The 23739-nt window shown below is 39.3% G+C and overlaps 1 protein-coding gene across 2 annotated transcripts in view; it reads left to right on the plus strand.

The window, feature by feature from the left end:
- Positions 1–7655: 7655 nt before the first annotated feature.
- APC (APC regulator of WNT signaling pathway) overlaps positions 7656–23739 on the plus strand; it is a 93615-nt gene continuing 77531 nt past the window's right edge. For both annotated transcript variants that reach the window (XM_071456489.1, XM_071456490.1), the window contains exon 1: positions 7656–7952. The gene's annotated coding sequence lies outside the window, so the exon portion shown is untranslated. The remainder of the gene's footprint in view (positions 7953–23739) is intronic.

Raw genomic sequence — 23739 nt, forward strand, 5'->3', positions numbered from 1 at the left:
TTATCATATGTAGTTTTAGTAACATGCCAGGAATTTTTTAAGTGGTTTCAGATGTGACCTTTTGTGTGGTCTTTCCCATAGTGATGAACTTAGCAATACTGATATCTAAAGTCTAACTCCAACTCTCTTATTTTTTCTCAGAAAAATTATTAACTCAGCTGGCTTCTACTGCACAAAAAGTATTATTAAAATGTCATTTTATCTAAAATTAAATATTTTTTCCTAAATTCCTACTATTTCTCAACAACCAAATCAATTCTAATTACATAGATTCTGCTCCCTAATACACCCCTCCACAGTAAATGTCCCTGTAAATAATATAAATTTTTATATGAACTTCAGTAAATGAACTGTGCAAATGAAGGAAGCTTGGACACTACACAAAGTCAAGCTTTCAACAAGCTTTCAAGGAAACAACTTGATTCTAACACTTTTTTCTCAAAACTTGCATCAGTGATGTAGTTATAATAATGAGCTTTTCATTTAGACAGCCTTCAAAGATTTTTCCCAGCATAGAGTGTAGACAGAAAAATCATGATTATTTTGAACTTTACTTTAGGAATGCAAATACTGTTGCTATTGGTGAGCTATGATGCAGACTTTCAGAAAGAAAAAATGTAAAGATAGTCATGAGTGTGGCTATTTAATCTCACTGACATTGATGTGCTAGTTTAAATTGAGTTATATCTGACCTAGACCTAATAAATTAGGCTTCTGTGTTGGTTTGGGTTTTTTCCCAGGAAACAGTAGTAATATCTCAGATAAAGGATATATTACTTAAGAAAATACCAATGACAGAAGCAATCAGAAATGCAAACATTTCAGATGTTCAGATTTTTAAAATGTATGTCTTTTAGAGAAAATTATCTACATTTGTTGATTCTCTCATAGTTTCTAGAAGTGTAATAGTTGCATTAACTCATTGGATTGTATCATATCTTATAATGTACTGATACATAATACAAGATTATCATGTTTTCTTTTAAGAACATGAATGCTAAACTATGACTTTATATTGGTCCCTCTTGACTCTACTTATAATCAGTAGACAGAATCAGGTAACTCTAGCAGGTAATTTTTCTTAAATGCCTAAAATAAGTTAGAATAATTGCCCCATATGATATGGTGAACCCAGCTTCAGATGGCTGAGCTGAATCTTATATATATATATATATATAAGATATTATATATATATATATTATATATTTATTATATATAAACTGAATCTTATGTTATATATATATATATAATACAGTGTACAAAACCATGTCCTAACAGCACTCTGTATTATCTGCCATATCTACTGAAATTTTATAGAAATTAAGGCTTAATATGGAAATGTTTCTTTTAGTATGTACTGTAGCATAAGCATGCAAAAACAAAGTATGAAGATTTTCATATAAAATATCATAATCTGGAGAATATTGAAATGTACTGCTCCATTCCCCATCAAAAATTTTTAATTCTTCGTTCAAGAAAATTGCAAGTAAAAGTATCAGCAGTGTTAGTTCATTTATTCTACATAAAAACCAAGAGAGGGGAAAAGTTTATCAAGCCCACATGCTGACACAGTTGCTTCCCTGGTAAAGAAGTCAATTCTGATCATAAGAAAGATTTGAGGAAGATAACAGAGATTTGCTTCTTTTGGAAGAATACATAAAAAAATTGTTCAGTAACATTGCTAATTTTATTGGGTTTAGAGCTCATACAAAGTCCATATTATTCTTGCTGTTTGTAGCAGTAAGCTACTCCTATACACAGAAGAAGAAAGACAGATTTTAACACAGATATATTTTTTTCCACTTTTAGAAATGACCGCATGAGCAAAAATCATCCACTTTTATTTTTCAAGTGCAGTTTTAGTGTCTTCACTGTGAAGTGTTTACCATTACTGTTTGGTCTGTGGTGGAACATTATCATGCAGATGGCTGCCTGTCTGCTCTTATCAGAGTAGCTTGGGTCACCATATGTAATTCTTCTATTTATCAAAGGCAATCTTTTAGATGCAATGACTGGATTCTCATTTCTCCAAAGATTCTGTCACTTGTGTCCTGACCTTTGGTAGCTATAGCCGACTTTTATTTCAACCTTTCCTCAAGAGCTTCCCTTGCCCATCTGTTAGATACCAGCTTCTCTACTCTTTGCAATACTTTTGAGTAATCCAAGAGAAAAATGTTTTACTCTTTGTCTTTGCCTAATGACATCTCCTGTTGTATAGCAAGAACTATTTAAAATCTTCCTGGTTTAAGAGATTTGGGTAAGCAAAACCCATCAACTGAACTTCACCTTTAGGATGTCTCTATCCCTTCTATCTCCCAAGGGAAGCAACAATGTCATTTAAAGATGTAGACATCTGTCTTTTGTGGAAAAAACACCCTTTTTTTAGAAAGCTGAAATTCAGGGTGCAAGTTCAGACCTCTTCTGATGTCAGGACTTGAGTGTAACTCAAAATGACTCATTCTCTGGACTACACTCAAAGCCATTTTTCATGAATATTCAAGACCCTCATAGCTCATTTTCTTTCCTGTTTCAGTTCCAGCACAGGAAACTTGGATATATTCCATTCAACTATCCCTTTCCTTTATATTGACAGGATAAGATTAACTAAAAATAATGTGGCTTTTGATCCTGTGATCCCAAGTTGGGATCTCTTTTCTGACATTAGTGTTTTTCTTTTTTCCTTTGCTTTCTCTTAGAAATGTGAACCTTAACATGAACCAGACTACCCAACACATGCTTCATTGCTTCAAGTTCTCTGATCTAATTAGCTAATGCATTGATATTTAACTACACCAAAAATAAAATTAAAAAAAAATAACAAACTTTACAGTTCTAATTATACTTTTAGGATTACAGGAAGTCATTCTTCTTAAGGGTGAATTTTCTTTGTAATTGGCAATCCATAAATAGAGAAGGCTAGTCCCTCTGTAGCAAACATCTGTAAAACTGCTACCTAAACTTTTCTGTCTACACTTTTATTTACTTGGGGTTCTCCAGATTGGCCTTTGTCCTGAAAGATAAGTGTTCCTACAAAATGTTGTTTAAATATACCACACAGCAAACTGCCAATTGTAAGATATGCTTTCTTCCTGTAATTATACTCTCCAGAGTGAGGATAATATTATTATACTTAGTATTATAGTTAACAACATTGACATTTTTCATGCCTTTATTTAAAATGTAGTTCTACACAAAAGTTTTTCACAGTGAGCTGTAGAATTGCTCCAATGAAAGCACTTCTGAAAATATCCATCTTCCAACTAAGATTTGAATATATGGGCCAATAGCTAGAGAGCTTGTCTTGGTGGGCAAATTAGAACTATTCAGAGTGAATCTTCAGTATAATCATCTTGTTCAACTGTCAAGTTACTGAATTAGAGCTGCTGCCACTTTATATTGTTCAGTAGGTTCTGGCTTATTCTTGTGTATGTTCTTATGTTTACTGATTGAGGGCAGAAATTAACTTATGTGCATGAATCAAACATTTAAGTGCAATGGAATATTAATCTGATCATCATCTGAACATTGTCTTAAAAACTAAACAAGTGGTAATAACCTCCAATTGCATAACTAGCCAGCAAGCTGAAAAGACAAGAAAGCAGATTGTTTCAGAAAGTATTTTGAGAAACACATCCACAACCTTCATGCTACCACAGTATACCCTTCACCTTTATTCAGCAAATTCCCCATCCAGCACATAGACAAATCCTGTGTTTACCTCTGGAATAGGTACTCGGCAGCAGAAGGCACAATGGGAGGAAAAGGAAAGGTCATAGCTAGGTTGTAGCAATAAGTTACTCCTATACAGAGAAGAAGAGAGACAGATTTTAACACAGCTATATTTTTTTCCTAGGGCAAATAGCTAGGGCTAATTCCTACTGATTTCTAATGGCATATATTTCCTTGTGGCACAATTTAGAGCGGTTACAGCCAGGTCCCTTGAGAATCCTAACTAGTTACTGTTTTTCTACCTCTCCTGTATGTCTTTATCCCCTGTGAGGCAGGTTAGCTTGAGAGTCCCTTACTCTCCCTTTTCATGAAGACAGATGGTGTATTAGCCAAAGTTTCTTTCTCCACTAGCTACAGGTGTTCAGCCACAGGGGCCAGGGGGGATCTATAGCTGCAAAAGCTCTGCAGCAGCTGCTTGAAGCACCCTCAGCATACCAGTGAGCTGGCTTACACTGCTGGGGCAGATACATTCTCTGCTTTTCACCTGTGGCAATAGTCCCATGCTGCACTTCAGCACAAAGGTGCAGCTTATACTTAAATGCATATGTTCACTTCATTACCTCAAGGAACCAAGGGTGTGCAAATTGTAAATGACTACTGCTGTAGTTTCATTTTCCTACAGTTGTTTGGACAAGGTCTCTGCAGGCTGAACATCCTCAGCTCCCTCAGCCTTTCATCACAGGAGAGGTGCTCCAGCCCTCTGAACCACTCCAGGGCCTTTCTCTGGACTCACTCCAACATGTCATGTCCTTCCAGTGTTGGGAGCCCAGAGTGGTGTCTCACCAGAGCAGGGCAGAGGGGCAGAATCCTCTCCCTCCCCTGCTGCCCGCAGGGCTTTGGATGCAGCCTTGGATGCACACTTGGCTTTCTGGGCTGCCAGTGCCCATGGCTGACTCATGTCCAGTTTTTCATCCACCAGTACCCCCAAGTCTTTTTTCTTGCTCTCAGTTCTTTCGTTCCTGTGCTTGTGTTAATAGTGGGGATTTCCCCAGCTCAGGTGAGGACCTTGCCCTTGGTCTTGTTCAACTTTATGAGGTTCACATGGGACCACCCCTCAAGCCTGACAAGGTCTCCCCAGGTGACATCCCTGCTCTCAAGCACGTCAGCTTCATCACTCAGCTTGGTGTCATCTGTCCACTTCCTGAGAGTATACTCACTCCCACCATGTCTGTCATTGATAAAGCCATTAAACAGGATTAGTCCCTTGAGGGACACTCCTCATTACTGGTTTCCACTTGGACACTGAGCCATTCACTGTAACTCTTTGGATATGGCCACCCAGGCATTTCCTTCTCCATCCCACAGTCAGTCCATCTATCAAGATCAAATCTCTCCAATTTAGACATAAGAATGTTGTGGGGGAGTCTGTACCAAGAGTTTTACAGAAGCCCAGTTAGATGACATCCATAACTCTCCCTTGTCCAGCTACAGTCCTGATACAGTTATTCCACTGTGGAGGCCCACTATGTTAGTCAGGAGGAAATCTGTTCGAAGACATTCCCATAAATTGGATTCAAGAAAAGTTGAAGGTTTCTCTCTTTTTATGAAGTGGAAGGTTATTGTGTGTACCACAGAGACATTCAAAATTGTCTTTATTTAGACTGTCACACAGCTGAACATTCTTTGATTTAATCCAAATTCCTTAGAATATAAAATTATTATTATTATTCTCATCCTTCAACTTTTGGGCAATATGCTAGCAAAACTAAAGGTGACTCAATTTACAAGAATATTACTGAGAAAAACTGTCTTTCAAAAAGCCATAATAGTGTGATACATCATATGACTCTGTAAAAGATACCACTTGGAACAGCTGAATCACAGCATCATTGAATGGTTTGGGAGGGACCTTATAAAGATCATCCAGTTCCAAACCCCTTGTCATGAGACACCTCCCATTAGACCTTAGCTGGCTCAAAATCGATCCAGTCTGGACCTGGCTTTCAGCACTTTCAGAGATGTGGCAGCTACAGCTTCTCTGGGTAACATGTGCCAGTGCCTCAACACCCTCATAGTAAATAATTTCTTCCATATATTTAACTGTGCCAGTTTTCATAATATGGGTCAAATTTGTATCAGCTTGTATGTAGCTATTCGTGATCATGGTTTGTAGGATACAATTTTATGACACTTGAAACAGGGATAATGATGAAACAGCAATGATAGAAATTGCATTTAAAAATGATATTCAAATCCTAGAAAAACTTCGTTGATAAATTAAGCAGAAAAAACAATATAAAAACTTAAAATGCACAGACACAGCTATTCATCAGTATGTACCAGCTTTCCTAAATATGTGTTTAACACTCACAAACATTTGTGGTTTGACAGCCTCTTGTGAGAGGCTCTAGTGTGATCTCTGTCCAAGGCAATTCCTTTGATAATGAGGGGGCGGAACTTGTCAAGACCAAAATAAAGAGACCAGAAAGCTGTAAAACACTGCAGGTCACATCAAGGCAGGAAATGAGGACTAGAAAAGAATTTGAAGAACATCTTGCTAACGATGCTCAAACTGGTAGTAAAAAGGTCTTTACATACATCAAAAGAAAGAAAGTAGTTACAGAACCCATAAGATAGGTTAAAAACAAATGTCTTAGTTGGGGGAGGGAGTACGATGGTGTGATCAAGGATGGCAAAGCGAGCAGAGAAGCTCAAAAACTTGTCTGCCCCAGGCTGCATCTGGATATGCTGGGAATTCATGGCACTAGATCTGCCTCCCACTGAAGATGGGATCTACATCAACTTGAAGTAACCTCACAGCAAATACAAGCCTAAATAGGGAAGAGACATACGGGCTGTGCAAACATTTCACCTGTAAATGAAGAAAGTAATCCAAACCAGGCGACATTGAGGCACAAATGATGAGACACCTCAGCTACCAAACTGTGGAACTACTGGTTGTCGCAAAGAACCCATCCTCACAGTTGGGAGGTGACCACCAAAGCGTCACTGCCAAGCGAGGCCATGACAGCCCAGCTTGAGAGGGAGAAACTGGAGAGTCTGAGCTTGTCCATTGTGAAGCTGAAACACTTGTGGCAAAGTTCACTGAGCACATGGACAAGCAGGGGCTGCCAGGGAAGATTTTATCCTCATGTGACCAGTGACAGGCTGCCCAGAGAGGTTATGGAGTCTCCCTCCCTGGAGATACTCCAGAACTATCTGCAAGCAATGTTGTGCCACTCAGGTGACCCTTCTTAAGCAGGGAGGTTGAACCAAATGAGGTGCTGTGATATCTTCCAACCTTGCCCATCCCGTGACTGTGATTTTTAAAAGGCAAACTGCCCGACTGCGTGAGGCTCTCGAGAAACATACCACGAGGGTCCCTCCCCTGGTTTCCTTCAGCTTCCACAGTGCCCGTGGGCACTCTGAGCTTTCCGCCGACATCCCCTCCCACACACACCCGGGAGTTGTTCGCATCCACCCCTCAGCAGGGACATCTGTTTGCTCTCACCCCGGCAGCCTCGGGCTCTCACCGCCCGCCGCTCGGACCGTGCCTCCCCGGCCCGGGTAGCGCAGCCGCAGCCCCGGGAGACTGACCCTGAGGGACCGGCCCCGGGTGACCGATCCCCGATCCTGAGTGAGTGACTCTTCTCGGGGTGACGGGCCCTGTGACAGGGATGAACTCCGGGTGACTGACCCTCCAGGGGTGACTGACCCTGGATGACCGGTCCCCGGCAGGTGACTGACCCTGGATGGCCGACCCGCACCAGGTGACTGACCCGGAGTGACCGGGCCCGGGTGCTGGACGACCCCCGCGCGACCCCGTCTCGCCGCGGCAGGTGCGCGCTCACGGGGCGGGGCGGGGCGCGCCCCCGCGCGTGCGCGCGCCCGCCGCTGCGGGCCCGGGATCGCCGCGGCCGCGCCTGCGCGCGCCCCTCTCCCCTCCCGGACAAGATGGCGGCCGTGGGGGCACCGGCTGGGGGCGGCGAGTGAGGGACGGGGGCGACGCGGCCCCGGCGCCGCGTCTGAGGGAAGGCGGCTGCTGGGCAGGGACAGCGGCAGGGGCTGGGCAGGAGGCGGCCGGGGGTGTCCCGGAGCTCCGCGGCGGGGATGAGGAGCCGAGAAGCAGGGGCAGGGAGCTGGTGAGGAGGGAGCGGGGTTGCTCCGTATGCGCGGCTGGCCGGCGCTCCTCGCCGCCCCGGAGTCGGGGCGTAGCTCGGCGGTCCGGCGGGGGCGTCGGAGGAGCCGCGGCGGCTCTGGCGGGGGCAGAGGAAGGCGAGCAGGTGAGTGCCGGGAGCGGGATGAGCCCTCGGGGCGCTGCCCCCGTCCGGTCCAGTGCGTGTCACTCGAAGCCCGTGCAGCAGCTTTGCTTTGCTTTCATTTTTTTAAAATTTATTTTGCGGTAGCGCGATGTAATTTGACATCACCTAGTGGTTTGGTCCTTCAAAATAAGTCTGAAAGCATTCAGGTACTCCATAGCTAGAATACTCCTGGAGTATGAAGGCTGCGTCTTAGGAAGAGCTGAACCGCTCTCTCCTGTGAAAAGATACTTAAAAGCCTTGACCTCCAAAAACCATAGTTAAAAACTCCACTATTAAACGAGTAATTAACCTCGAAACTCTGTGTTAAGAGGTTTTGTTTCTTCTGTTACGTGCCCTCTGACCTCCGGTGATGAAGGGTGGCTGTGTACAGGTGTCTCTGACCACAGCCTCAGATTCTGTAGTCGTTTTAGCCTTAGCAGCCATTCACAGCTTCAGAATTGGCTGGATGTAAAGCAAAATAGCTCAGATTTCTGTAAACATCAGACATCGTTGAGTAAGTGCAGAGGAATGAAGATTCCGGTGTACTAAACTGACTTATTTGTTTGCTGCTGCCTTGCATGTCCCCTCCCAGTTATAAACAATATAATGGTGCTGACCTGTAGAGCTGTAAGACAGGCCTTTTGTTAAGGCTGTCACAGAAACTTCTAACTTTTTGAAAAAATAAAACATAATTCTGCAGAATCTGTTTTCATGTAGTTGCTTCTACCAGCTACTGATTGAACTAGAGGAGATAGTTTTGTGTACAGGTGGAGAAGCACAGGTTTGCAAACTTTGCTTCAGAAGTACTGCTAACATTTTGTTAAGTTAAGGCTACATCAAGAGTTAAGTGAGATTAGGTCATTAATTGAAATGCATAGAAACAGAACCTTTTCCTCTCCAGGTGCTATAATATTACCTTTTTAAGCTGACTTTAAAAAAGCTTGTATGCCAGATGGGTTTGTCCAATCCTAAGCACTCAAGAAATATTGAAGTGGACATCATGAGATCATTGTTATGCTTCAGCTTCAACTTCCTTGATATGTTTTTTTCCTTTAGTTAGAATGAAGACTATTTATAGTGTAATTGTGCCCATTGACAAAGGCCTTTCATATACTTTCTCTCCTTAGATGCTTTAGGTGTCAAAAAAGTATAATACTTGGTTAGAAGTGTATATGTACTCGGTTGCATAAAGGAGAAAAAAGATTGTGGACTGCTATATGGTGATCTAGTTACTGAATTACTGTTTTTCATTTCTAAGAAATACAATGAGAAACTCTGCTGAGCATAAAACATGTATTACGGCCTGCCTTGTTTATGCACATCCCCCATGCAATGAAACCCATGCTCAGATGTGTCAAGTGTTGGTACCCAGAAATCTGTTGCACAAAATATTCCCCACGTAACTGATATCACAAATACACAAATGCAATTTTTCTGGAACATACAACAGATTACCATCAGCAGTATGCTATGCCACTGTATGCATAGAGTTTGTGATACTGTTTTGGTTTGTATTAATGCTAAACTAGTAGCTGTTGACCCTAACAAACACCTGCATTTTGTATTTGCAGTATCTCAAGTATGCTTTATACACAAAAATATATATTTTATGTCTAAAACTCAGTGTAGGAATTTACTTTTCATAAGTACTTTCAGGTTATTTTTAGAATCTCTTCTATCTAGATAACCTCTAGAGTAAGGCAGTTATATCTCTCTGTCACTGTATTTAAAACTAAACAGCTTAGTTAACAATAAATCTTCCTCAATCCTGTCATGATTGAGAAAGAAAATTTTGATTTGGCTCACTTTATCTTGGTTAAACTCTAAAAATTCCTTCTTTCTGCACAAGCAAAACAAGTTGAATTGGTTTTTAATGGTTAACTTTTGTAGTGTCTTTCAAACAACTCAATAACAATAAACAGAATTATTCACACAGGTGTCAGATGTATGCTTTTGGAAATATTAGCAAGCTGTTCTGAAGTATCATGAATGCACAAAACACCATGGAGGAAAGGCTGAGGGAGCAGGGCCTGTTTTTAGTCTGGACAAGACCAGAATCACATCAATGTCTGTAGGTGTCTGAGGGAAGGGTGTCAAGGGAATAGAGCCAGACTCTTCTCCGTGGTGCTGAGCAATAGGAAAAGAGGAATGGGCAGAAACTGATGCGCAGGAAGTTCCACCAGAATATGAGGAAGAACTTCTTTGTGCAGATGATCACACACTGGGACAGATTTCACAGAGAGTCTGTGGAGTCTCCCTCGTTGGAGATATTCCAGAACCTGGACGCAGTTCTGAGCAATGTGCTCTAGGATGACCCTGCTTAAGTAGAGAGGTGGGACCATTTGAGCTACTGTGTCCCTTCTGCCCTTACACATCCTGTGAGTGGGAAGTGAAAAGACACCACTGATTTAGGGTAGTATTCATCTTGTCTCTACTTCTACAACTTCTCAGAAGTTGTTCCATAGCATTGTACAGTAGAAATCTGTTAAGTCTGTGGTCTTCAATCACACTTACCTAAAATTCAGCGTAGGAATCTTTTGGGTTTTGTGTTGTGCCTCATATTCTTCTTTGAGTTATCTCAGTATAATTTGGACATTAGAAAGCAGTATGTAGTTACTTTATATCAAGTTACCATGTTTTCACAGTATGGTCTTAGTAACTTACCAGATATTGATACAATAAGCAATCATTTAGCTTCTAGGTAATGGACTTGGTTAAGAAAATACAGACTTTTAAACTTTTAATGGAGGTATCAGTATTACGTATGTTAAAAGAAAAAAGTGTCAGGATTATTTTATGATCACTGGAGTGTATTTGGATACATTGAAGTGTATCTCCCATTGTAAGTTTAAAAATGTATGTATGAAACATAATGAATGTATGTGAACTCTGCTGGGAAATAGTTGTAACTCATTTTTCAGTGAATCTTCTAATTGTTTGCTGTTCAAACTTATATTATTTTCATAATCCTTTTTTTACCAGTATTGGTAAAGTAAAACCCCCATTACTTCATAGCCATACCTCTTACACCCTTCAGATTAACATACCCAATTTAAAAAGTTTCAGTACTGTTTCAAACTGTTGGGATTTTGGTTCTAATCAACTTGAATTATCACTACAAATACAACTTTGGATAAAATAGTGTTAAAAATAACTATGATGGTTATTTCAGCAGCAAATCATGGTGTGCTGTCATAGAACATGAGCTGTTGCCTCATTGCTGTTCCGTTTTAGTTGAAAGGTAACATTGAGTTGCATCAGTTGTAGCTGGGTGATAAAGCTACTGGGCATTTCCTCAATATTCTACTTCAATTTAACAGGGATAATGAAGGATAGGGGAGAGGTATGTGGTTGGAAGAAAGGTTAAAAAGATAATACTTGTTTGGACTTGGTATCTCCATGTGCTACTCTGACACTACCACTGATACTGCTTGCTGGTCATGGTCACAAAGATAGTACATGCTAATTTGAACCAACTGCCAAAGAGTAATTGGGTTCATGAGTATGTTAATTTGTGTCTTAAAGCAGTCATTCTTTATTAAATATTAGTCATGTCTAGTGGAAATAACACATTTTAGAAGCATTAATTCTTTTTGAGATCAGAGAGAATGCATTTGCCATTACTTCCACATGGATTTTAAGAAGATAAGAAATAAAATTCAGTAGACAAGACTATGGTCTGAATATGTAAATACAGTTGTATTACAGGACAAGTAGTTTGATTTCTCTGTGGAGATGTTAAACTAAAGCATTGAAGTTTAAGTAGCAATAGCATTTTGATATGGCTTTCATAGGTGTAGTATTATTCTTTGGGGGTGTGTTTTAACCCTAAGCTGATAGAACATTAATCAGTAATGGAAGAAGAAACCTTATTCAGGCAGACTTTTATTTTCAAAATAAAAAGAATTTATGCTGTGCAAAATAGTATAGTGATGCCACTCTTAATACAGTGATTTTTTGAAGCTACGAACTTTATATTCTTACCCTATAACAGAATTTTGGTGGCATAGTCAAACATTACTTAATACTTAGCTTTTCACACATATATTAAATTGTTGGAGAGAAAGTTGCTTATTTTTCTGGAAATCAGATACCAATAAAAAGCTCTTACTTTTGCTGTTAATGGTATGATTGTTGGCTGCTTTAAATAGAAACTGCAATGTGCTGAGTTTCACGAGGCTGAGTTTGGCTTTTAGTAGATTGGCCTTTTTTTGTAGTAACTGGCATGTGGAAGGAACTGGAAGGAAACTAGGACTTCTCATTGTTGTGTGACAAGAGTGCAAAGAAATCATGAAAGCATAAATTGTGTGAGTTGGCTTTCCCTTTATTAATGGAAAAAGGTTCTCAGGATCACATGAGCTTTTTCTCTTCTCTGAAACCCCTGCTATGGAGAGTCCACATTGCTGCTGTTCTTCTTTTTAAAGAACCTCTTTAGAAGAAGCCAAGAATCTCTTTAGAGCTAAGCAATATATTTTCTTACAGAATAGTGTTAAAAAGTCCAATTTAACACATTTTACTCAGGTGTGTGAAGCAAATATGCCTACTTCATCTCATTCTCTCACTTTAAGTGAAATAAGTCATAAAACTCAGTGTAGTACTTGGCTGTGCTTTGCTATTTCTTGGAATAACATTTAAATTTGTTTGCATACTATAAGTTCAAATTCAGCTGATGAATGAGAAGCATTTCCCTCAAGCTCCTACTGGCTTGTGTTACAGACTCAGCTGGAGTCTGTGGGCTGAGGACTCTGTGTGGGTAGTGAGGTGACTTCTGATTCAGGTTTGCCAAGCTGACCTCAGTGCCAGGGCAGGCCATGGAGCAAATTGTGCTGAGTGCCATATGTCTGCAGGATGGCCGGGGATCAGGCCCTGCCTGCCTGGGATCCTGGCATGGATTTATGAAAGGCAGGTCTGGCTTCACCAGCCTGGTCTTCTATGACAGTGTCACCTGCTTGGTGGCTGAGGGAAGGGCTGTGGCTGTTGCCTGCCTGGACTCTGGTAAAGCCTTTGGCACCATCTCGCACAGCATTCTCCTGGAGAAACTGGCTGCTCATGGCTTCAACAGCTGCGGTGTCTGGGTGAAAAACTGTCTGGACACCTGGACCCTGGGAGTGGTGATGAATGGAGTTACGTCCAGCTGGTTGCTCGGAGTTCCCCAGGGTCCAGTATTGGGACCAGTCCTGTTGAATGGAGTGTTCCCTCAGTCAGTCTGCAGACAACACTACATTGGGCAGGAGTGTTGATCTGCCAGAGAACCGGAAAGATCTGCAGAGGGATCAGAACAGGTTGGATCAGTGGGTGAGGCCAACGGCCTGAGGTTTAAAAAGAGCAAATGCACAGTCCTGCCTTGGGTCATAACAACTCCTACAGCTCTACAGGCTGGAAAACTGCCCTGTGGGAAAAGAGGGGAGCTGGTCAGGAGGAGCTGAAGATGAGGCAGCGCGTGGCCAGGTGGTCAAGAAGGCCCAGGGCATGGTGGCCTGTGTCAGCAGCAGTGGGGCAGCAGGAGCAGGGCAGTGAGCGTGGCCCTGTGCTGGGCAGCCCTGGGGCCACAGCTGCAGTGCTGGGTGCACTTGTGGGCCCCTGGGCAGCAGAAAGTCCTTGAGGGGCTGCAGCGTGTGTAGAGGAGGGAATGGAGCTGGGGAAGGGAGTGGAGCACGAATCAAATGAGGAGCAGTTGAGGGGGCTGTGGGTGTGTAGCCTGGAGAAAAGGAGGCTTAATGGTAACTGTATTGCTCCTTACAACTGCCTGAGAGGAAGTTGTAGTAAGGACATTGTGTCAGTCTGGTAACAAATGATAGGACAAGAGGAAACAGGATACACCAGGGGAAGCTTAGGTTTGATATTAAGGAAAATTTCTTCACCAAAAGGGTCGTCAAGCATTGGAGGAGGCTGCCAGGGGAAGTTATGGAATATCACAAACTGGTAGAAAAAGTTACCATTTCCAGCTTCCTGGAGGTACTTAAAAGACATGTAGCTGTGGCACTTAGGGACGTGGTTTAGTGAGTGATGTCTTGGCAGTGTTATTGGTGTTCGTGATCTTCAGGGTCTTTTCCAACCTAAATGATTCTTTAATCCTAAAAAATGGCAAATGAATGCCTGAGTAAACGTGTCAGGATAGAATTTTTTACTGAAGTGGATTCCTGCTCCTCATTTTGGTTTGTCTTCTAACATCTGAATTGTTTGGTTTTGGGGTTTGTGATTTTAGTGTATATTGTTTTGTAACTGTTTTTGGTAATATAGAAAGGTAAGAGTGTGAATAAAAATACCATACTGGTTATAGAAATAAGAAATGAGGTTCCAACATAGAGGTGAAAATTAAGAGTATTGTAACATTAAATGTATCCATATAATTTCAGTGGATATTACCCATCATCATTGTCTTGCAAGACTTTTTTTGTGCAGAAGCTGTGTGAATATCTTTGGTCACAGACTTCATGTTCAGATATATACAGAATGGATCTGTACACAAGCAGTATTCCATGTTGCTGCTTGTGTTATGCTTGGAGAAACAGAATAAACTTCAGAGTGATAGAAGCAAATTGTTACTACATCAAAATTATTATAAGGAATTTGTCCAATCTACTTGTTATATGTCATGTGGCTTCGTGTTGGAATAATTCAGTGGAAACTCCAGTGTGTTACTAGAAATGAAGAAACACGGCATGTAGTGTACTGAGATCTTTGTTGTGATAAGTGTTTCTTGCTTTTGAGTTTTATAGTTAATAGGTTTTTTATAAGTCGTTTTGTAATAAATTTGTGTCCTTCTCAGATGGGATAGAGTTGCAGACTCTTTCTTCTCTACAATTCATTACACAAGTCGTTACAAAAATGGTTTTCCTGATTGCTGTAGGTAGTTGTTTCTCGGTGTGCATAGAAAGCTCTTGCTTGAAACTGATCTCTGTTCTCAGAAATTATTCATTTGCCAAGTAGCAGAGTTTGATGAAACTAATACTGTTTTTCATGTGACTCCTCGGTTTCTCTTAATTAAAACTTACAACTACAAAAAAAGCTAGTGCTGCAGAGAAAGGGAAAATTTAGGCAAGTTTATAGCTAGACCTCTATTTCAGTGTTTTTATTTGCAGGGAGGAGAAGGGGAAGGTTTAGTTATTGCTAGCAGCAGAGACCTGCTTACACAGTCTGTTAAAAAGCAGTCATATATGCTATTACAAGAGGACTGCCTATCAAAATCACTTTTTGCACAGGTATGCGGGCTCTTTGTTATACAAGAGGATAATACTTTTTTCACAGATAGTGTGTACAAATTACTAAAATACTGAACATACATTTTAGAAAGTCTTGCTGCATAGTTAACATTAATTAAACTTTGGCTATGTTTTGAAGCATATGCAAGATGGAATGGGAAGGAAATCTACCATGTTGATACCTACTTTGAGACATTGGAATTTAGTGGCTTGGAGAGTACACTGGTTTAGTTTGTTATTTTTTTAGAAGTATTCTTTGTTTCAGACTTGTTATTGGAATAGACTCTCCAACCAGTTTGTTAGGTTAGGATGTCAACATTACTCAGTTTGCTGAGTGCATGGGGATAGCTCCACCCAACATCCGCACCCATTGTCAGAACTTTTCACTACGCATTGTAGCAAAGAAATGAATGTTCATTGTCTATAAATAGGGTAATTATCTTCATTAATTAGTGTTCTGTCTTCCATTGGTTATTGTTTTCTTGCTTCTCATCCTAATTAGCCCACCTTTTCACTCATTTTATTATCTTTATCCCAGAAAGAGAGGGTTTCAATACAATTGCTGAATTTTCTTTGTTACTTTCTTGTTTTAGAGTTTTGCAAAATGTCCTTGTGGTCCATAAATTCTGTTTTCCTTGTGTCCAGTTTCAGCAGTAGATCTCTGTCCCAGGCTTTGTTAACCTCCTCCTAGGACTGAGATCACTGAAGCTTATCCAGGTTAATTGGAATTGGTTTAGAAGAGTTTCAGTAATTTTCCCAAACTCTGTTCCCACAACAGCAGGCTATGACAAACCTTGCTAAATTCTGGCTACAGTGACAGATGACAGAGCAGAAATTTACACTACTTATAATTAATTAAAACAATAAACTAGAAAAGTTAATTAGAACAATTAATTAGAAAAGTTATTGGGAAAGTTATATCATTAACTAAGCACATATGGTACAAAACTAAGCATTAGTCCTGGCTAGGGATCAAACATTATTTTGTGAAGGTTATAAGAATTTTCCAACATTTTCCTGCACTGCTACATAGACTCTTTTTTTTAAAAAAATATAACTTTGTATGGAAACAAACATAGTAACAGGACTGTCCTGTAATTGACTAGCTATAGGGAAAGCATTTTGTGAGGCTGTGGTATAAGAATTTGAGCAGATATGTTCATGTTCTACAAGAAGCAGTCATGCTGCTTATCCATCATAGATGGTCATGGTTTCTTCTACTATTGTGATGTAACAACCACTTTTATTTTCATTTTCTTTCTATTGGAAACATCGAAACATTCAGTTGTTGCTGATAATCGAAATACTTAAAATGCTTCTTTATTAAAAAAAAAAAGTGGAGTAAAATTTGCCCAATTTCTGATGTAGTTTACTATTACAGTCCATTCCTTGCCTGCTTGAAGAAGTTGTTGGGTAGTGCAGCATTTTTTGAGTGCAGTTGTGTTGATTGTCATTTCAGTCATCAAGAGTTACTTCCATTGCTTTTGTAAGTCTGACATTCTTTGGAACAGGCTAAGCTTCATCAAACTATGAAACAGGACATTTATTTTGGAAATGGAGTTAAGTACTTTTATCAGACAATCTCTTAGTTTTATTAAGTTGTATTTGTGTGTACACTGAATAAAAATAATGAGTTCCTCAGCTGTTCCTCTTGGACACAGGTCATAGTAGCACTGTCTTTGTAGTTCTAAATTCAGATGCAAGTCTTGCAAATAACTTCCACTTTGTCTCAAGTCGCTGACATCTTAGTGTCATACTGCTACTGTCCATCTTGGTTAGTGCTGCTCAGATTTCATGTGTCTTCTCCATGGTTACTTGTTTCCAAAACACCATCCTAATATTTGATGTGTTTTGAAAATACACATTGAAAGTACTTTTTTCTGTGTTGCAAAGTCTTTTGGTAATCATATGGATCTGGATGGTTGGTCGTGTTGGTCTTTACTATTCAAAAAAGTGTAAGCTTGTTCTCAGGACCAGAAATTTGGTATGCCTTCGTTTGTTAGCTTTTTCATGCAATTAATAGTGAGTTCTAGTGTCCAACAGTTTGAAACATTGTCAGAAGTCTACTTATTGTCTTTTAAGGGTCCAAGTGGGTGACCTTTGCACTGCTTATAGCCTATTTAGTAAGAAATACTTTTCCTGTAGCTGATGTAGTTCCTGATTTGAAATTTTGATATTCTGTAGCAACTTGCTTATTTCAGTGAAAACACTGGCCATCTTACCATTTTGCTGTTTAGTTAAAGCTTCAAGTACGTAAGTAGAGACTTCATTTTCATGACAAAGGGAAATCAGCTTTCATTCTGAAAGAAAAGTTTGTACTTTCAGGCCTGCGTCGGTGCCCTTCCAGCACCCCTAATGCTTGCCCAAAGGAAAGAGTGTCTCTTATCCTCATGTTTAGAGATTCTTTGAGTGAAAAATTCCAATTTATGATGGGCAAAGCATAGATCATAAAGGGCTAAGTAGCTGTGCTGCTTCTACTGCAGTAGAAGCGATACCAGACCAAAGTCGTCTTGAACTCCTCAATACTTTTTTTTTTCTTTTGGAGGTGGGGGGGGGGGGGGGGGGCGTTGGGGTTTTTTTGTTGTGTCCTTTAGAATTCAGCTATGTTGTGGAGGGAGAGATACAGGTACTTGAGTTAGACATTCTACAAAGAAAATGCTGTGTATGCCTTGAATAATGGGATTTCTGGAGTTAAATGCCTGCCTCTTCTCACTGGGATTTTTTGCAAAGTCTGTATTTTTTGCTCAGAAAGATCTACATTTAAGATCCCTATTCTTTCTAAGCTGTTTCTCAAGAATTTGCAATCCAAGGGCTCAAGTAAAGTCTCCTTGATTACTCTGTATTAGTCGTGAAAGACTTGGATGTGGAATGAAGTTTGGGTAAAATTGTTGGCTATCAGCAGGTGGTGTACAACAAAAATAACGGCTGTGTAGCATCTGCTATACACCAGGATCTAGACCAATTTAAAAAAAAAAAAGCTGATTATGTTACAATTTACTTACTTCTGTCATCAAAAATGCATTTGTCAGCAGTTTTGGAGTAAATGCTTCAGTGCCAGTAACCCTGATGCTACAATTGTCACCTGTCATTGCTGAGGAGATAGTGTCAGCAGGTAGTGCTAAAATACCTGAGATTAGCAAATCCAGTATATGATCATATATCCTTCCACACAGTTACTTTTTAACATAAAATTAAACTGATTTTTTTAAAATAATTTTTTAGTATACTAAAAATTTTGTTTACAGACTTTATAAATACCAAAATTAAAAACAACTGAATACTTCCCAATTTCTTTATATACCTGTTTCTTTAATCATTCTTGGTACCAATTTTCCTTCTCCTCTGTATTTTAGCAGAATTACTGTATTAGGGTTTTTTCCCATGGTATTCAAATTGTTCAACTGCAAGCATTTCATTGTATAGGACTCTAATTTTAGCCCATTTTAGTGAAGCAGTGACTCGGTTTCCACAAAAGCAGGGAAAAAAACCTTACGGAATGCATGCAAATGATTTCTAGTATTTGCTCTAGCATTTTTCTACTTCTTGATTTGTTATTTCAGTGAAAACTGCAGGTGTAAATTAGAAATACGAGGTGAAAAAGGGCACTGTGATTTTTCTTTCTTTACAGATATAGCTTATTTGTTTGTATGTATTGTTATATACGTTAATGACTTTTTAGAAATCTGATGTACTGAACATGTCTTGGGGGAGAAATGACAACATAGAATAATGATACTTAATTCACATGTGTAAGTGTATAAATATGTTCAGAGTGAGTTCTAGAAAGTTTTAAGAACAGGGCATAGCTTGGAATCAATTAAACAGTTTTAATTAAGTCAATAGTTTTGCTTTTTTTTCCTTTTTTTCACTTGATTGTCTCTTACATTTCATACAGAGTACCAAGAAGCACAAAGTATGCCTGAGTACCAATTCATATACATATATGGTATATGATTACATTTTTGTCCTATAACATCTTTGTTAATTTAACATGTATACGTTGTAAATCTATATCCTTGCATTCAGTTAGATTCATTCCACTGTTGTGTTAATGCATGCCAGTGCAATCAAGTAGCCAGAATATTACGAGGCTTCTTTTTAGTTAATATAAGACTAATGGGATGTTTGAATTGGCATGGAATTAGGTCTCTGACAAAAGCTTTAGATGCCAGTCCAAGTGATGGCTTGCTAATTAAATGTCTAAATGTCATTAAGACCTTGAGAACTAGGCTTGATTCATAAAGCTTTTTCCAAAAAAATGTTTCAAGTGCTGAAAGCTGAAAAGAATTAATTGAATGGAGAAAGAGAACTAGTCTTCCTCTAAAACCAGTGGATTTGTGTATTGCTTTGTTTTCTATGAAAGAGTAGTTGTCCATACATGACTGTCTTTATACTGTTCCAAATCACTCTCTCAATTTTACTTGTGAGCAAGATGTCCAGGTCTTTTTTTTCCACAAGTGAAATAGTGCCCAGAATGATGTAAAGCTACTGAAGAATCCATGTGACAGTCTGGTATGCATGCAGTCAGGAAGACCTGAAACTAGTTGTAGTGACAAAGCCTGGTTGTAATTCACTGTTTTCTTATTTAGAAAACAGTGGTTTTCTAAATCTCAGGTTTAGAATATTTTAACTTGTTCAGAAAATACTGGGAGATGTGTCTACCTTCAGGGTACCCGTGCTGCTGTGGCTGTTTTATTTTTGCTCTCTGCCAGTATATTAACTCTTGTCTTAAAGTCAACTGCTCTGAATATCAGTGGCTTTGGAAGGTACTTATCTGTTACTTCCTTAGCCAGTGTCTGTTGTTTGAAAATTTTCTGACTAGTGACGTGGAAGTGATGGAGTTCTTTAGAATGCCAAGTAATTGTTAGTGTGGGCAGTTTGCCACCTGGTTCACTGTTTGAAGAAGAGCTGTCTGTTTTATTCAATCTGTGTTCCTTTTAAGTTTAGTGTACCATTTCTGAACATGGATGGATAGTACTTTTCATCATTTTTGCCTCTGTTCAGAATTTTCTAAGTTCTAAATATAATTATATTGCTTCTGTTTTCTAGAAGCCCCATAAGCTTCAGAACTGCTTTATGTTATGGAAACCTCAAATCCTTAAAAAGACAGTGGTTTTGTGCTAAAGCAATTCTGCTGTTCAAAGCCCGCGGTGCAGAGCACTACCAGGCCCTTGGACTGGGCAATAAGGTTGTCATGAGCCTCATTACCAGCACTTGGGAGCATTTGCTCCTTGGTGGAAGGAGGAGCAAAAGCCAGTAAATAGGAGAGCACCAGGAAAAGTGTCAGCTAGGTGTAGACTAGAAGGCCCCTGCTCTTATAGCTCACTCAGTGAAGTCATGCTGTGACTCCAGCCTTTCCTGGAAGTGCTTGGACATTGTGGAGTCACACGTGCTATCCCACCCTTCTGTGTGGTGGGTGCACATCTGGGCACACAGAGCCAGTTCTGGTCGAGTCACTCATCCAGGTGACTTTAGTCACACCTGTGTGTGATAATGTGAGGAATGAGTGCCATGACATGAATGTGGAACAAAATTCCCAGTGTCCAGTCACAAGATGGGGCAAAAAAAAATCAAGTAAAGCAGAAAAATAAAGAAGTGAGACCGGACAACAGGTCATTCATAGTCTTGAATAAGAAAATTTCAATTACTGCCTATTGTGTTTCTGGAGAACGACTTTGGTTTTCTGTTTGAGTGACAGAAGGGATTTTGTCAATGGCATGGGATCTCTCCTATTGTTTCTTCCTTGTTAGAACAAGTATTACCTACTGTGAAGATTTCTGCCTTTCTCTTGCCACCTGGGGTAATTAGCTTACAAAATTAACTCCTTCAGTGTTGTGGGAAATACTTAAAATTTTTGAGCTCTCAGTTTACCTTAATTTTCAGGCATTAAGTTTCCTTGCAAGACTACTCTATTTGGATTTTTTCTTTGTGTAGAAAGAATGTATTATGTTTGTTTACCAGAGTTTTCTTGAGATTGCTCAGTTTACTTGAGTTTGCAAGACACACTTTAAACTTGAATAGTTTGAATTTTATCATTGAAATGTTACAAATTACTTCTGGCAAGGGATTCTGTACTTGATTAGAAATATATACATTTATAAAGAGTCATGGATCTGTGAAATGCAAACCCATGCTGAGAAGGACTGTTTGTGTCAAATATGACTAAAGGCTGGTGTTCTAACTGACTTGTCCTGGAGATTTTTGAAAATACAGTCTTTTCATTTAAGATTGAAGTATTTGGGTTATGTATTAGGAGGAAGAGTAGTCCTCTAGTACACTTAGTGATGGAGAGCTTTTATAAGTATTGTTGTGATTAACTAAAATTTTTCCGTCTCATATCCATAGGGATTGAAATCTAAGATGCGAAGTACACCAGTAATGTTAGTTTTAAATTGTTACATTTTAATCTGACTGTTTCTGCAGAGTTACAACAATATATACTTCAATCATGCATTTCTATTATGGATTCTAAGATTTAGTGCATGTAATTTAAGTATTTTGGTTGAGTAGCTGGTGACCTTGAATTCAAACTGGGAAGAGAAACTGGAATTGAAGTATGTATTCTATCTAGATCAAGAAATTCCTTCCTTCTCAGTTTTTTTGACAAACTTAAATGTGGTTTTTCAGCTCTTTTGCTCCACTGATGCTTTATTTGTTCTGGGCATGGATATCAGTCCTTTTCTTCAACTGCTTTTTCCCAGTACTGTACTGAAGTAACTTGGGTAGTGATAAATTTTCAGTAGTAGCTGTCTCAGATGGTGGTTTTGTTACTTTGGAGATGCATGGTAATTTCTAAGATGATGAATGGCCCAAAGAAAGAGCAGTTTTGTGTGACTCCTAAAAATGTGGATCACAGAGCACTGTTGCTACATGTGTAGAGCTTGGTACCACTGCTTGAATACTAGGCAGAGCAGCTTATGCTTGAATTTTTACCCCCTGTTGGCTATTCAGTAAGCTGGACCTTCATTTTTAGGAGAATATATCATAAGATATTACAGATTTCTTAGACTTTTATTAAAACACTTCCCTCTCCAATCAAAGGAAAAAAATCTTTCCCCCCTCTATAGTGTTACTGAAATTAAGATTTAGAGATATCATTCATTCAAAACCCCAACAAAAGAATGTAACTCCTAGCACCCACACCAGCAACACATATTTTGAATTGAGGTTATGTATTTTTAACTTTCAATAAACTGACTAAACAATGTGCCAAATGAGGAGGGAAAAAAATTAGTATGCTGCCATTGCCTAGAGGATTGTGTAATGGCAATTCCCTAAGGGAGTGAGACCCAAATCATCCAATGACACATTTTTATGGTGAATAAATAAGCTGAAGCGAGTAAAAATGCTTCCAAAACAAAAGCTAACCCAAAAATATGACATGAATCATTATTTGTAGTGATTAATATGGCAGTGAGCAGAAAAACTACATGTTGGCCAGGTGTCTTGGAGGGTTGTGCTACCTGAGAGCACAAGTCCATTCTTGTCCTGGTTTTCAGCAGAGATAGAGTTAATTTTCTTCTTTCTGCAGGAATGCTGCCTCCCACAGCAGCTGATCTTTGCATGCACAGAAATCAATTAATGGTGAAGTTCCGTATTGGTCCTGAGAAATGAGCTGGGGGATTTTCTTTCTTAACCTTACCAAGCAATCAGCTCGATCTTGGTGGTGTGAGACTTGATTATAATTGTTCCAAGACCTTATGAGTATATGCACACTGCAAGGAATTAAATTCTGAATTAACTGAATAATAAACTTTCATGTATTTCAGACCTGCAGTGGATTCCAGCACTTTTCAGTGTGATCCTTACATTAGAGGCTGTAGAACAGTAAAAATTGGTATTTTTTTAAATACCTAGTCTCAACTTGTGGGCTTAATTCCTACTGAACTTCTGTGGTTTGATTAACTGCAGTAATGTTGAGAAATTAATTTCCAGTTTGTCTGATCTGTGCTGATGGATCTCTTTAAACTTGTGACACTTAAAAATATTTTCAGTATACAGTGATAAAAAACAGCCTACCTTTTTCTAAACCAGCTAAGTTGTACTCCTTAAACCATACAGCATAAATCTTCCTTGACAAGCCATTTTTATTTGTGGTCTTTTTTCAAACTCCCTAGTAATTACTTTTATGTACTGAAATGTGGAATTTTTTTATATATCTGAGTATGATGTATGTGTCCTCAGATTCTTTGCCAGCACTTTATCTTGTAAATGATAGTTTTTCTAGATTGATTTGATACAGTTGTCCTGTTGTAGCTAAGAGCCTCTAAGGCTTGAGCCTTAATTTTAATGTTCAAAAGATTATAATTATGGTGAAAGAACTCACAGCCATGACTTAGCAAGATCTTTGTGTTTCTAGATGTTGTCACAGCCTTTCTTAATGCAGTAGGTTTTAAGAAACTTGTGTCTAGCTGAAACTTTTTTAATCTTAGCAGACTTGGCAAATGGTCATGGTTAATGTATGTTTTTTGGAAAAGGTCATTGCTTACAGGACTCCACAAAAATTTACTTTCCCTCCTTTTCAATACCATTGGCAAAAAATGTGTTGATGACCTTTAGCTAAATAG

This window comes from Agelaius tricolor, unplaced genomic scaffold (assembly GCF_023055355.1).
Source record: "Agelaius tricolor isolate 1412-34295 unplaced genomic scaffold, bAgeTri1.0.p SCAF_59, whole genome shotgun sequence".
In the NCBI taxonomy this organism is placed as follows: domain Eukaryota; kingdom Metazoa; phylum Chordata; class Aves; order Passeriformes; family Icteridae; genus Agelaius; species Agelaius tricolor.